Genomic DNA, 16,389 nt, shown 5'->3' on the forward strand with positions numbered 1-16,389 from the left:
AAAATGTGGCTTTAGTGTTTAGTGTTTTGAAATCCAGACTCTGAGAGACTCTGATCTCATATAGCTCTAAAAATGTCATTTCCTTTTTGAACTTTTTATCCCTCTTCAGCCTCTAGATGGAAATGAAGCATTCCTAGTTTCAACCTGACTTGCAACTTTCAATGTGTTCTAAAGGAAGTGTTGGAGAACATTTATAACATTCATTTCATCATGTAGTCTGTCCATACAAGAATAACTGTGAATATACTTTTAAATACCATATACTTTAGAATTTAACTTTTTGTCTGAAGAAAAATAGTGTCATTTATCTAGTGAGCAAAGCAATTTGGAGTTGCCTCATTCAGATTAAATTCATAATTTTAATAGTCATTTACATTTATGATATCACAAGGATGTGCAATGACAGTATTTTTACTTAGAAATTAATAAGACAATTTGTTCTTCATGTTCTGGAGGATTTTTGCCCATTAGATGGATGTTTAGATAAATGTCTGTGAAGGCTCTATCTAACCCTGAGAATCTGTGAATTTATACTGCCAAAGTAATTTCGGATACACTCAATATTACTTGGATGTAACGTGAAATGTAATTTGTTCCCCACGGAGAACACAGTTTTAGCCCAAAATTTGTCTGTACAAAGTGAATTGTCTAATAGTTTTATTTTCATGTATTTTTAGAATGATGTCATACTTTAGAAATATAAACATTCAAGTGGAAAATCAAACGTTGGATCAGAGAGTAACACCCCAACTGATTTGTCTTTTAAGTTTTCTAAGGGATTAAGCTTTTATATATGCTCTTCCCCACCCCCACCCCCATTTTAAGGTTTCAACAGTAACACAATGGTCACCAAATGCATTGTATGAATACAGCCAGGATTTGTGACATTCCAAAATGTCTTTGAGGCTTGAAGCGGCAGGTCCAAAGTCACAGAAGCTTAGAACTGAAAGGACCTCCGAGTTGGAGCAGAAGAACATTTAGGTTACTGAGTTGCTCAAGAGTGTATAATGGTGGAGAGATGACCTGCTTCTCTGTTGAGACAGTGCACTTCCCACTGCTTTGAAGGAGGAAGAATTAAGAAGTTGTTTTGTCTGTTCTGCCTGTGGATAACACTGTCCTCACTATCCTTTAGAAATCCACTTGGTATTATGTCTACTTGTTTCTTCTTTCTAGGTTGGTTACCCACTGTGGTAGACAAACTCTAGGGTGGCCACCATGATCCCCTGCCTCTTGGGATTCACACACTTTTATCCCCCTCCCCCCGAGTATAGGCAGGACCTATGACTTCCTGCTCACTAATAGAATGCAGCAAAGGTGATGGAATATACATGGTTATGTGTATATGATGACCTTACACATGACTATAAACCAACTTGATAGGAGACTCTCTTAGCCTGCCTGGCCAGACATGAAATAGCTGGGTCCACTGATTCAGAGTCTTACAAGGATGCAATCAAATTATCAGCTGGGGCTTTGGTCTCATCTGAGGCTTGACTTGGGAAGGAGCTGTTTCCAGCTCATGTGGTTGTTGGCAGCGTCCAGTCCTTGCATGCTGCTGGATTGAAGGCCTCAGTTTCTTGCTGACTGTTGGAGGGAGGCTGCGTCAGTACCTTGCCATGTGGTGCTCTCCAGAAGCAGCTCACAACATGACAGCTTGCTTCTTCAAAGCCAGCAAGGGACAGTCTTTGGGTCACATTGGCTACACCCAGAAGACTCAGTTATTTTATTTTATCTTTTTTATTTTTTTAACATCTTTATTGGAGTATAATTGCTTTACAACAGTGTGTTAGTTTCTGCTTTATAACAAAGTGAATCAGCTATACATATACATATATGCCCATATCTCCTCCCTCTTGCGTCTTCCTCCCACCTCTCTAGGTGGTCCCAAAGCATTGAGCTGATCTTCCTGTGCTATGCGACTGCCTCCCACTAGCTATCTATTTTACTTTTGGTAGTATATATAAGTCCATGCCACTCTCTCACTTTGTCCCACCTTACCCTTCCACCTCCTTGTGCCCTCAAGTCCATTCCCTATGTCTGCTTCTTTATTCCTGTCCTGCCCCTAGGTTCTTCAGAACCGTTTTTGTTTTTTTTTAGATTCCATATATATGTGTTAGCATATGGTATTTATTTTTCTCTTTCTGACTTACTTCACTCTGTGTTACAGACTCTAGGTTCATCCACCTCACTACAAATAACTCAGTTTTGTTCCTTTTTAGGGCTGAGTAATATTCCATTGTATATATGTGCCACATCTTCTTTATCCACTCATCTGCTGATGGACACTTAGGTTGTTTCCATGTCCCGGCCATTGTAAATAGAGCTGCAATGAACATTGTGGTACATGACTCTCTTTGAATTATGGTTTTCTCAGGGTATATGCCCAGTAGTGGGATTGCTGGGTCATATGGTAGTTCTATTTGTAGTTTTTTAAGGAACCTCCATACTGTTCTCCATAGTGGCTGCACCAATTTACATTCCCACCACCAGTGCAAGAGGGTTCCCTTTTCTGCACACCCTCTCCAGCATTTATTGTTTGCAGATTTTTTGATGATGGCCATTCTGACTGGTGTGAGGTGATACGTCATTGTAGTTTTGATTTGCATTTCTCTAATGATTAATGATGTTGAGCATCCTTTCATGTGTTCGTTGGCAGTCTGTATATCTTCTTTGGAGAAATGTCTATTTAGGTCTTCTGCCCATTTTTGGATTGGGTTGTTTGTTTTTTTGATATTGAGCTGCAGGAGCTGCTTGTAAATTTTGGAGATTAATCCTTTGTCCACTGATGTGTTTGAAAATATTTTCTCCCATTGTCTTTTCATCTTGTTTATGGTTTCCTTTGCTGTGCAAAATCTTTTAAGTTTCATTATGTCCCATTTGTTTATTTTTGTTTTTATTTCCATTTCTCTAGGAGGTGGGTCAAAAAGGATCTTGCTGTGATTTATGTCATACAGCGTTCTGCGTATGTTTCCCTTGAAGAGTTTTATAGTGTCTGGCCTTACATTTAGGTCTTTAATCCAGACTCAGTTATTTTAACTTGCTGCATCTAACTGGTGTGAATTTGCACCCCGTAATTTTTTTTTTTTTTTTTTTTTTTTTTTTTGCAGTACGCGGGCCTCTCACTGTTGTGGCCTCTCCTGTTGCAGAGCACAGGCTCCGGACGCGCAGGCTCAGCGGCCATGGCTCACGGGCCCAGCCGCTCTGCGGCATGTGGGATCTTCCTGGACCGGGGCACAAACCCGTGTCCCCTGCATCGGCAGGCAGACTCTCAACCACTGTGCCACCTGGGAAGCCCTGCACCCCGTAATTTATATTAGGATTCTAGAGCTCGTGATTGCATTCACCTTGACAACATCAATATAAACTCAGTTTATAATTTTTTCATTAATTGTATAGTTATATGTTTCAGGGGATTATGGAGTATATTGACTCTATTATGAATTCAAACTAATCTATTGTGTAAGCGAGGAACCTGTGTGAACTATTAAATCAGCAACCAACCTACCTCTTGGCCTTCACTAGACTAGAGTGTCTGCCAAAGCAATAAATTTTACCTTAGATAGGTAAATCAATTTCACTGCCATGTTCTCTCCCCTACTTCCTTCCCTTCTTCTTTCCAAAGGTTGCACCAAAATGTTATATTTGGGCACCAATGCTCTTGGAGACCATGGCAATCTCCCTCTGTCTTCAGAAGTGTGCCATGCACTGTGCCTACAATGATCTGCTTTCTTTTCTGCATATTTTCCTCCCAGTGATGGTTTTGCTTCTTCTTGCCTCCACCAGTGATTAGCTTCACAAACCACCTTATGGTTGAGTCCAAAGGTTTTTCCCCAAAAGAACACACAACTGACAGAAACAATAAAATGAAAGTGCCCATGTTTTAAAATTAATAGAAAAACTTTTACTACAACACCAGTTAGAATTTCCTTCAGTTATTATGACATCAGATTTTAGTCTTGACAAAACTGATAAGCTCTAGACATTCATAACTGGAGAGTTTCAAGATCATTGTTTTTAAATCATCATTACATGGAAACTAGTGCTGTTTTATTTTAGGTGCATGGCAAACTGACAGAATACCAATCCAGTCCAAAGCTAAATCCAGTGAGGGCAGTCTAATTTAGATTTCTGCACTGAATTTTAACCAAGGCTGGGCTTCTGCTGGGCGATACTGTGAACTGTTTGATTTGTGCCAGGATTACTGTAATTTTGCAAGGTAACTTTAACATTATTAGGCTAAGTAAAAAATAAACTACTGATGAACAAAATTTATGGAAATTAATGGAAATGTTTCACCTTTATCCCACTAAGTCTTCTAATTCCTTCAAAGAGTTAACGTTTATATTTTATTTTTATAACATAGAGCTCATTCCTGACTTTCAACCAGCTTTTCAATGTTCCTGCTAAAATTTAGAGACCCGTCCTTTACTGATGTCCTTTTGATTATTCATTCCAGCAGCCCTGATTTATTTTTATTAGTATGATACAACAATTCAAGTCAAAGGAACACAGTTCCCCACAATTTGGTAATACCTAGAACTTCTGCACTTTGTGAACGAAGACAGGCTTTTTAAAAAAATACCTGCAAGGCATACAGGCTCAGATACACGCAGTGCATTCAGGTCATTTGAGAAATAATATGCAGACTTCTTTCACATTTTCCTTGAGGACTTTTGCTTGGGTTTCCTTTATATTGTATACATTGAAATTCTTTGTAGATGACTGCAATAAAAAAAATGTATTTTCCCCCACTTGCAAAACCAAAGCAGTTGAAGAAATTTGCACATTACCTTTCCTTGCGAGGCCTTTGGCTTTTTCCCCCTAATGCCTTTTAAGAGAGTCTATCGTTAATTTTAGATGAAGAGTACAGAGCCTTTCTGTTTCCATAAATGTTTTAATGCTTCGTTCCTAGAGATGGGCTATATGGGGAGCTCTGTGAAGTTGTTCTTTTTGAGAAGTAAAATGTTTCCCCACAAAAAGAGAAGGAAAGTTTCCAGAGAACAATGAAAGCCTGGTAATTGTACCCGGAGTTCCTTAGAAGAGTTCATTCTTCTCACATGGGAGGATGGTTTGCTCCCAGAAACTTATTACCCCGTTGCCAGTCATTTTTCTGCCAAAGTCAACCCATGCACCTTTTAGCCACTTCAGTACACTGCAGCTGTTATATCCTGACCACCGGGGACTTCCTTCTTCCTTTCTGCTATTACAACGAGGTCATTCATTCCTTTCTCTCTCTCTCTCTCTGTTTTTTTTAAAAGAAATCTTTTCCTCCCCATCTGTGCCTGGGATGCAGATACTGTTGCTTTTCCCTCACCAGCTGGGGCTGCGCTCATTGTTCAACCTATTGTTTCTCAAAGATAGGGCTTTGCATTAAGGCTACGAATGGATAAAAAACGGCTGGCTCAGAAAACCATCATCAAATTACTAAACAAAAATAGGGAGTGGAATATTTTGTCTGCATTTAGAGACTTTTCTTTTAATTTCTTCATATTTTCTTTGTTTTGCTTTATTTCAGGTAGCAACGATTTTCAAACATCCACATTAGTAAATTCTGCCTTGAATTCATCCTTTTTAACTGCGATTAACCCCAAATGAGAGAGTGCTTTTGTCTCTCCCTTAAATACCATCGGCTTGCTCTTTCCACTGCTTTTGCCTTGCTTTAGATAGCTTCCTCCAAAGTAACTGGGAAATTAGTATGTCTTCTTAACCTTTATGTGTAAGAACTCTTCTAGCCTTCTAGACAGGAGTCACTGGCATTAAGTGTTTAAAGTTATCCTTATTTTTCCACAAAATAAAATCACTTGTCTCAAACCCTTTTATTTTCATTCATTTTTTGCTTATTTTGATTGAGGTATAATTGACATATAACCTACCTAACCTACCTAAAGGTTTGATATTTGTGTATATTGCGAAATGACCACCACCGTAAGTCTAGTTAACATCCCCACCGTTCATAGTTGCAAAAAATTTTCTTTCTTGTGATGAGGACTTTTAAGATTTCCTCTCTTAGTAACTTTCAAATATGCAGTATGGTATTATTAACCCTTGTCACCCAGCTGTACTCTCAAATTCTTTTTAGAGGGTGGGATACTAATAAACAAACAAACAAAATAATTCTATAGGCTGGTGCTTCTCATACTTTAGTGAGCATGAGAACCATCTGGAGTTAAAATACAGATTGCTGGGCCCTGCCCTGGAGGCTCTGATCAAAGTGCTACTGATGCTATCGATCTGTGGACAGCGCTCTCAGTACTCAGCCCTTCCCCCCAAAGAGATTCCTGGGTATTCCAGGGTTGCTTCTTAAAGCGTTACCCGATGTAAACCAATGAAAAGAAAAGCTTGTTGAGACGGTAAGTGTATAATGATTGACAGATAGATGATGGATAATAAATAGATAATAGAATCCTATGAATCCTATGTTATTATTTATTACTTAAGTAATTTAAAAATTCTACCTTTTAATAAGTTTTTAAAGCATGGGATACACAGTATAAAAGTTAAAAGAGGGCTTCCCTGGTGGCACAGTGGTTGAGAGTCCGCCTGCCGTTGCAGGGGACACGGGTTCGTGCCCCGGTCCGGGAAGATCCCGCCTGCCGCGGAGCGGCTAGGCCCGTGAGCCATGGCCGCTGAGCCTGCGCGTCCGGAGCCTGTGCTCCACAACGGGAGAGGCCACAACAGTGAGAGGCCCTCGTACCGCATAAAAATAAATAAATAAATAAATAAGTTAAAAGAGCACAGAATATGTATATAAGAAACGAAGCTGTTCCCCGTTTCCAGATCTCCACTCCCGCTTTGCAGAATCAAGCATGTTTAAGTATCTTGTTAGAGTATGTGCACTTAACATTTTGAAAGAGGTTGAGAATTGCCCTCTATCAGATAGTCTACGCCAGTTTACACTCCCATCTACTATTATACAGATGCTTATCTCTCCACACTTCAATGGTAGCAGACAATATCCAAAATTTTGATCCGCCATTCTGACATGTGAAAAATGACGTCTAATTTTTATTTTACTTTGTGTTGCATATAATTATAAGAGAAGTTAAACAACTTTGAGTAGCAAGACTGTGGACAATCTATTAATTTAGTACAAACAGCTGACTGGCTTATAAATTCGACGTCATACTTTCATCCAAGCAAAAGTATCTGCTTTTCTTGTTCACCTGATACTTTCCTTTTGTTGAATCTTGCTTCAAAAAGTACTGCTTCACCTCCTTTTGAATGAAAAGAAACAACTACGGTAACCCCCCTTGTCTGCCCCTTTCCTCAGTTCCCCCGGAAAATTTGATTTATTTGGCAACCCTTTGATAAATGAAGGCTTAGATGTAGATTTTTTTATGGTCTGTAGAAAATAATACATCTCTAAACCCAAGCTTTGCTTATGAGAAATGACAGCTTATAGCCAAACTGAGGTTATAGGAAATCAAAGAAAACATTGACTATGGTGCACACACCAAAGCTGAATTTTCCTTGTTTATTGGTGTTCACTTGAAAGAAACACACACACACACACACACACACACACACAACCCTAAGACTGCTTTTTGAAATCAAATGTATTTCCTGCCTTCTTCTTTCCTCCGGACTCTTACGACCAGCCTATTTATAGCCCAGGAAAGGAAAAAGCTCCGCTGGAGGCAGGAAAACTAAGTTCAGAAAGAATAGAAGGAAGTGTGCCTGCCATTTAGCCAAACAACCTTTAATTCAGTGAGCTCAAAGCTTAGCAGCTTCGCTGTCGTCGTTAGGCGTAAACAGCTTGCAAATTCGAATTTTTTACTCTCCCCATTTTTGAACTGGATTTGGGCAATGGAGGTGAACGCAGCATTTTAGAAGAGAGAACAGGAATCTCTAGGTGTTTAGATACGTGGAAGAGAAACTTGTAACGGGTTGGTGAAGCAGAAGAGAGGATTCAACAGAGGGATGCGCTTGAAATGATTCCACACCTGCGAGTTAAGGTAAGTGTCCTTTTTAAGACTGTCTATTGTTGTGTCTACATGCATATTATGCACTGTGGATATTAACCCCAGACGGTGCGTATAATTTGAGGGTGGTCACTCATGAAGAGCTCATAAGCTTTGCTTATATCTCTGAAAATATGTGGAAATCAGCCTCACTTGTGACATCTTCGCTTTTTAACAATAATGTTTTTAAAGTAGTTGTTTCCTTAAGATAGCTTTATAGCCACTAAGTTTTCTTTGGTTTCATTATCACCAGGGGATTAAACAGTATACATAATTTCATTGAAGATCATTTTTGAAAAATAATTTCTTGATATTTGTCTGTTTTTCTACCCTTTTCAAAGTGCTGATGAGTGATCCATATACCATTTTGGGGGTATCAATACTGGTTTAGAATACATTTAATAGAGAGGCCCTCAAGCAAAAGTGGTCTATTTTAGAAAAGTTATTTTAACTAAAAATTAAATTTTGTATAAAATTATGTGAAGATTAAATTTTTTTTAACACAGAGCTTCTCCTGAACATTCATTTTCAGACCAAGAAAAACCCTCTAGAAGCACAAAAAACAGCACTTAACAGCTCCAGTGATAGAAACTGTTCACAATAATTATTTACATTTAAGTTATTATTTCAAAACAGTCATTCAACATATATTTTTGAGTGACCTGAAAAAATGTCCCTGGGTTTGGAAGTGGAAAGGTCAAAAGGGAATGGATTAAATCCAAGAGCTGTTGATGCTGCCCACGAAAACTTGTAAAGCTCCTAGAGACATTCCAACTTCTGTTAACGTTCTTTGCCATCAAACAAGTACGTTTGTTTAGATGATGCACCATATTTGCATTCACCGCTGATAATATCCACATTCGTGTCCTGGAGAAACGTGATTAATGTCACCGTGATGTCAAACAAAGGAATAAGGTTCTGGTGGTTTATTGAAAAGGAAGAACCAAAGGAAATGTGTTGCTGTTATTTTGGCTTATCCCAGTTTGAGACTGGTATGTTTAGAATCTGTCTTAAGAAGATAGCAAATCTGGAAGCCAGAAAAGCTGAGCCAGCCAGATTGCAACTAGTGCAGGAGGCCAAGGCTCAGTTCTGTCTCAATGTGGATCGCATTGGCTGTTCTCTTTCATGGAAGAATTTAAGGGTTATTTTCTTCTGATTAGAAAATTATAATTCATTCCATGGAAATAGCAAAGTATAATATTCTTGAGTAGAAAGAGAGATATTTCTTAGTTAAAATTAGGTTGTAAAAAATAGAGTGAAATAAAATTAATCTGGACAAATATGATGGGTCTGAAGAAACAAATAAAACAAACTCTTAGCCCTTGTTTCCAGGACATTCCAGTGCTGCAAAGTCCTGAATTCAGTGCTGAATCCATTTTATTATTTCCACAAAGAAAAGTCTGAGGTAACCTAATTAATTGCTACTCCAGGTGGGTCAGCGATAGGGACACTGCTTACAGTGATCCTGATTTCTGTTCATGTTGAACCTTTCCTCTTATAATTTCAAAACAACATTCTCACTTGACACATTCATATGTTTACATGATGAGAATAAAAATGTTTTAAACACTACTGAAGGTTTAAATAATAGATAAAATAATGAGTTATGTATTTTATTCTAAGAATATATATTTTTTCACTTTTAAAAGTCTTGTTGTTGGTCATTGGTTTCTGGTTGCCCATAGATGCTTACAAATGTATCCATGAAATGCCAGCTATTTAAAATAGATTTCTTGGGAATGGCTTAATAGTTTCATAGCTTTCCTGATGTATTCTCAAGCTCCTGAGAATACGGTACATTATTAGAGTTAGCTAATTCTGAAAAAAAAATTGCCAATTTTTTAGCTTCTCTATTAATTAAATAGTCATTTATTTCTTCATTTCCTGCATAACTCCTATAATCACCATATGTTTATAGGTTGCATAGTATAGCCACCCCGACTCTCACATAGAAATATAAGTGAAATCAGATTACTCTTCAGATAGAGTGGAGTTTTAAGAAATTTAGTCACCAATGTAATCCACAACTTGTAGGATGTATTGAAGGGGGGGTGTAGGAAGAAGCATGCCAAGGCCAGGCAGCCATACCCACCTGGCCTGATGCTATCGAAGGAGGGGGAATTGCAAATTGATTTTCATGGGTCTATGAGCACCTTAAATCCAGATTAGTGGCCGCTGGATGTTCTCTTTCTCCTGTGCTCTCATCCTCTCACATCCTATATTGCAGGTCAGCACAGCACCACACCACCAAAGCATATTTGTTAAGTTCTCCTACTTATAATACATTCTCTACCTTTGATAAACTCAACATTTACTTGGAGAGTGGGAGTTATACAGAACACAAGGCATACTATATATGGAACCAAATGAATGATGTAGATAATAAGTACAGATAAGGAAGGCCTGATCCGGGCAGTCTTCATGGAGGGATGAGGCTGAGCTGAGCCTTGAAGGGCAGAGGGAGATCTGATGGGTACGGCAAGAGATAAGGGCATCCAAGACAAGAACGGAGCTGTGTGCATGGGAAGAGACAGGAATGTATTGACACTTGGGTTGCTGGATGAAATACAAGATTCCCACTGAAATACGAATTTCAGATAAACGACATATACTTTCTCTAGTAAGAGTATGTCCTATTTCACTGGTGTGTATGAGGCGTATTGCATGAGACATACTTATACAAAATATATTTGTTGTTTATCTGATTCACATTTAACTAAGTGTCCTGTGTTTTTTATTTCCTACTGGCAACCCTACCAGCGAACTCTGTGTCAACCAGCTTGATAGGAGCAGGGGCAATGCCCATAGAGAACAAGAAGAAAGCATCTGGAGAAGGTTGAAGTCAGACTGCAGTGGGACAATAATGCCAGACTAAGGAATTTAGAATCTAATTTGAAGACACTGGGGAGTCACTGAGGATTTTGAGAAGGGAAATGACATCAATAAGACCTGCCCATTCAAGGCAGGACTTGCTGGGGCAAAGAGCAGGTCACCAAGGTCTGGGTGCTGGTGACAACAGAGAGAAAGAAACCATCCAGATTGGAGACACATTAGAGAACATATCCCACATGTTTTGTAAACTGATTGGATATGGTTTTAGGAGGAGAAGAAGTGTTAGAGAGGATATTATGTTTTACTTAGAGTCCATTCAAAGAAATAGCCAAAGAGATAGAAGCAGGTCAGGGAGTTAGTGAGGGAAGCAAGGATTTTATTTTCAGACATATTAAATTTGAGGTGATGATGGGATAATCAAGTAGAAATAGTAAGTGGACAGCTGGAAATGGGAAACAGCTCAGGAAAAAGGTGAGGGCTGGAAATAATAACAACGGCCAACATTGATGGAGAATTTTCTATATGCCAAGCTTTTTTTTTTTTTTTTAACATCTTTATTGGGGTATAATTGCTTTACAATGGTGTGTTAGTTTCTGCTTTATAACAAAGTGAATCAGTTATACATATACACATGTTCCCATATGTCTTCCCTCTTGGGTCTCCCTCCCTCCCACTCTCCCCATCCCACCCCTCCAGGCTGTCACAAAGCACCGAGCTAATATCCCTGTGCCATGCGGCTGCTTCCCACTAGCTATCTACCTTACTACGTTTGTTAGTGTGTATATGTCCATGACTCTCTCTCGCCCTGTCAAAGCTCACCCTTCCCCCTCCCCATATCCTCAATATGCCAAGCTTTTTAATATACATTCTCTTATTTCGTGCTCACAACAACCACCTATGGGCAGGTTCCATTGCTAACCACATTGTATAAATGAGAAAACTAAGGCTCAGAGAGGTTAAGGGACTTGTCCTTAATTACCTAGCTAGAGACAGAAAATGGAAGCCAGGTGTGCATGAGCTCAAAGCCATGTACCCACTCATTCCCCTGGAGAATGTATCTGCTGTGGATTCACTTTCTCCACCTGCAAAGATCTAAGGGCACAATTGTTCATGCTGTAACCCAATTTTTAACCAGATGCCTGGTCTTTGTTCCTCACTACGGTAGCCCTCAGAATTCTGCACCTTTTGGTTAATCTCTCTGAGGAAACGGGAATAGTTTATACACAGAGATTTTCTTATTGATTTTACTTATTTGTATATTTATTACCTAAATTGTTTTTCCCTTCAGTGCCTCATTTTTAGATTTCTCCTCGGTTATCTTATGAAATAAAGATTATACCATACCGAAGAGAAAACAGGACCAAGAAAGGGGTTAAACACCTCTCCCTGTCCTCGGCTGCCCTCTAGTGGCAGAACCAGGTAACAATGCTCAGCCCAGGTCAGGGACAGTACAGGCAGCCACTAGAAGCGAGCTCTTTAGGAAACTAAGAGGTCACAGAATCACTGCAGAATCATCTGTGGGCTCCTAAAGGGTTTGCAGGCTAGTTGTACTAAAAGATTCTGGAAAAGGATTTCGTGGAATTACTTAGACTTTTACAGCTAGCTGGCCCAAAGGGCATTTCGGATAGACCCGTTGTAGATTTATCTTAAACTTTGTAATCATTGAAAATATTTCACTTGTTTATCCTGTTAGGAAGGTACATATATCAGGCTTGGTTATTAAATTTTTAATGCACATCTGTGCCTTGATTGTTAAGGAATTTTCCTAGACATTTTATTCTAAATATTTATTTCAAAATACACAATATTTTTTCTACTAAAAAGTAAATAGTCTGGGACTTCCCTGGTGGTGCAGTGGTTGAGAATCCGCCTGCCAATGCAGGGGACACAGGTTCGATCCCTGGTCCAGGAAGATCCCACATGCCATGGAGCAACTAAGCCTGTGTGCCACAACTACTGAGTCTGTGCTCTAGATCCCGTGAGCCACAACTACTGAGCCTGCGTGCTGCAACTACTGAAGCCTGCGCACCTAGAGCCCATGCTCCACAACAAGAAGCCACCGCAATGAGAAGCCCGCGCATCTCAACAGAGTAGCCCCCGCTCACCCAACTAGAGAAAGCCCACGTGCAGCAACGAAGGCCCAACACAGCCAAAAATAAATAAATTTTAAATATATATATATATATATACATAAAAAAGTAAATAGTCTATATTTTAGGAATATATCCTAAGGAAATATTCATAGATTGAGGCAAAAATCTATGTAAAAGAAAGTTTATCTATTTGAAACAGACAAATTTTGGACAAATATACAAAATAAGGAAATTGCCAAATAAGATCCCACAATATGGAATTACAAATAGCCATTAAATTACATTAAAATATTTAATGGCATTGGAAACTCTTTGTAGTAAATGTTAGTTGAAAAAGAGAAGACAAAAAATTATGTACATGGTATGATCCCATTTTCTTAAAAATTATAAATGTATATATGAAAAAGAGTTAAGAACTAAAAATTCGTACACCAAAATGTTAAGAATCTCTGGTCAGTGAGGTAATGGTGATTTTTATTTTCTACTTTGTCTCTGGGATAGCATGTACTACTTTTTATTTTTTAAATTTTTATTGGAGTATAGTTACTTTACAATGTTGTGTTAGTTTCTGTTGTACAGCCAAGTGAATCAGTTATACATATACATATATCCCCTCTTTTTTTAGATTTCCTTTCCATTTAGGTCATCACAGAGCATCGAGTAGAGTTCCCTGTGCTATACAGTAGGTTCTCATTAGTTATCTATTTTATACATAATAGTGTATATAAGTCAACCCCAGTCTCCCAATTCATCCCACTCCCCCACCTTGGTATCCATAAGTTTGTTCTCTACAACTGTGTCTCTATTTCTGCTTTGCCAATAAGTTTATCTGTACCATTTTTCTAGATTCCACATATAAGCAATATTAGACAATATTTGTTTTTCTCTTTCTGACTTATGTCACTCTGTATGACAGTCTCTAGGTCTATCCAGGTACTTTTATAATCAGGTACAAAAACCAGTATATTTTGAAAAAGTGGAAAACTAAGTCCCAGTGCTCTAATTTCTTGCTGTCACGGCTGACAGTCAGGTTTGTGCTAATTCAGCCCCATTTTGGCTTCTTTGCCCAGTAAAGCACTGTATCCTGTTTGTGACAGCATAATTCATTGTAATGGAAAAGATTATGATGCACTAGTCTGGTCTATGACTTCACTGTATTCATGGGCAACAGGAAACAAAGACAGACACTTGTTTTTTTCATAATTGTTTTAGCAATAATTGACAATTGGAGGAAATGAATGGCAGAAAACAATTATGGGCAGACAAGATGGTCAGCAAATCAGACTGGGAAATGCAATGGAGCCTGTCTTAGTTCTATTAGTGCAACAATTTCAGAACATTACAAAGATATTATTGTTTTGTTTTCAATCTACTCCTGAAATCACTATTGTTTTTACCAGCAGTTACACAACTCTTTGCTGGAAGTAGTGACCCCCAATGTGTTTTTAATTCAGTAATCTGGTAATCCCACATCAGTGATTTGGGAATGAATTTTTATGTAGGTTAATATCCAGTGTCAGTGTGAACTTCTCCACGTGCATGACGTGTCCAGTTATAATGCTGCTATAATAATAACTAGCCCCCTGTTGCCTGTACACAGAATCTTAAAAGTTTTATTTTCCATTAAATTTTTAAAAATCAAATTCACGTTTCTATTTTCTGTGAAAAGATCCCTTGTTTTCATTTTAACAGCAATGGTGGGGGAAACCAACAACAAAAAGTCAAAACAAGTGAATTCATGATTCCCTCTCCTGTTTCCGTGCTATGAAATGAGTACAGTTAACAACGACTGAGATGAAAACGAAGGATGTGTTATCAACTGGGAAAGAGCTAAGTAAGGCAGGTACTGCGTGCACTGCAGTGACATTTATAAGTATCTCAACCAGTGACTTGTGTCCTTAGACATGACTTAACTGTCCTGTTGGGTATTATTAAAATGCTTTGCTTGGGAAAACTAAACATGTAGGGGTTGCTTTAATCTTTACTCCTGGTCATATTCTCCTGTGATTAGCCCAATTTGGAATAAAATTCTGCAGCGGCTCTGACTTCCAATCTGAAAGACTAGTTACTGGTCATGCAATTTATTGTGGAGGCCTCTAGACCAAGCACTGTCCAGTAGAAATATAAAGTGAGCCACAAATGTCATTTTATATTTTCTAGTGACCACATTAAGGAAGTAAAGAGACAGGTAAAAATTAGTTTTAAGAATCTCATTTGTTGAACCCAATATATCCAAAACATTATCATTTTGACGTGCAATCAAAATAAAAGACTGTTAATGAGATATCTTACCTTCTTCTTTGGTACCAAGTCTTTGAAATCCAGGGTGTATTTTATGCCTGCTGCATATCTCGGTCCGCGGGCCTCATTTCATGTGCTCAGTGGCTTGAGGTGCCTAGTGGCTACTGGAGTGGGCAGTGCAAATCTCAACAGCAGAGCTGCAGTGCTATGCAGTTACATGAATGGCATGTGAAGTTTGGGCTGAGAGATTCTGCTGTCTGTTCAGGACTCACAGTCTTCTTTCTGATGGACTCAGCAGGCCACTCTTACATGTCTCAAATAAAACTGAATCACTGAAAGGCAAGCAAAGGATTGACAGTTTCTAAGTTTTGGCCTCTTAGAACAGTCCAACTGTTCGTTGGATCAACTGGAATGCTGTGAGTAACGGTGGGTTTTTCAGTTGAGAATAAGGGTAATAGAGGTTTTAAAAAACTCTCAATTTTTGAAATCTGGGTTATATGATTATAAGAAACTTTATTTTATCATGATGTTTCCAAGTGAATTTAGACATGGTAACAGATATTACACAGCCTAAAATGAACTTCTAGAAAGCATTATAGATGTTGTGCTCTTAATAATGCATAAAACTTAGTACAAAGAAAGAAATCTTTAGCAATTCACTCACACACACACACACACACACACACACTTCTTCTACCATTGTGACCATTTCTGATGTCTTTTCTGCAGTCTGCATTGTCTTATTTGAAGGGTAGGAAGTATGCTTCAATAATCTTGTATAACTACTATGCCCTGGGGACTGTTATGCCAGTTAGCTGGAGTGACAAAGATAGTTCTGTGTGCTAAGTATGGAGATACAAAAATAGAACCAATGGAAGTGGATAAAACTAAAAGACACTGTAGGTTCCTAAGGCCCCGCCAATGGCAAGAGACCTGGAAACAAGGGCTTCTGAAGTCCTGGCAAGGAGTCACAGCCAACTGAAATGATCATATTTTGGGTTCATTTCTTATTCCATGAAGGTTTGGTTACAGAGCTAGATTTAAAGCAATCAGAAAATTCTAAAATCAAAATAAAAGTTAAAGGCATTTAAAATATAAATAATGACCATCCATTGCATGATATACAGATTGGAAGTGTTCCAAAAGCTTGTTTTTAAGAATGTTCTTGGCCCTCTGAATAAACTTTTCGTTTTTCCCATAGAAGCAAAGTTGTAGGGTGACTGGTGTGTGCACCTATAATATCATATCTCATATACTTACAA

The 16,389-nt window shown here is 38.5% G+C and overlaps 1 protein-coding gene across 1 annotated transcript in view; it reads left to right on the forward strand.

Moving 5' to 3' along the window:
* The first annotated feature begins 7,733 nt into the window (after positions 1–7,733).
* Positions 7,734–16,389, forward strand: part of RASGRP3 (RAS guanyl releasing protein 3) — a 102,871-nt gene continuing 94,215 nt past the window's right edge. The window contains exon 1 of the mRNA XM_032653556.1: positions 7,734–7,955. The gene's annotated coding sequence lies outside the window, so the exon portion shown is untranslated. The remainder of the gene's footprint in view (positions 7,956–16,389) is intronic.

The sequence above is a fragment of the Phocoena sinus genome, chromosome 13 (assembly GCF_008692025.1).
Source record: "Phocoena sinus isolate mPhoSin1 chromosome 13, mPhoSin1.pri, whole genome shotgun sequence".
In the NCBI taxonomy this organism is placed as follows: domain Eukaryota; kingdom Metazoa; phylum Chordata; class Mammalia; order Artiodactyla; family Phocoenidae; genus Phocoena; species Phocoena sinus.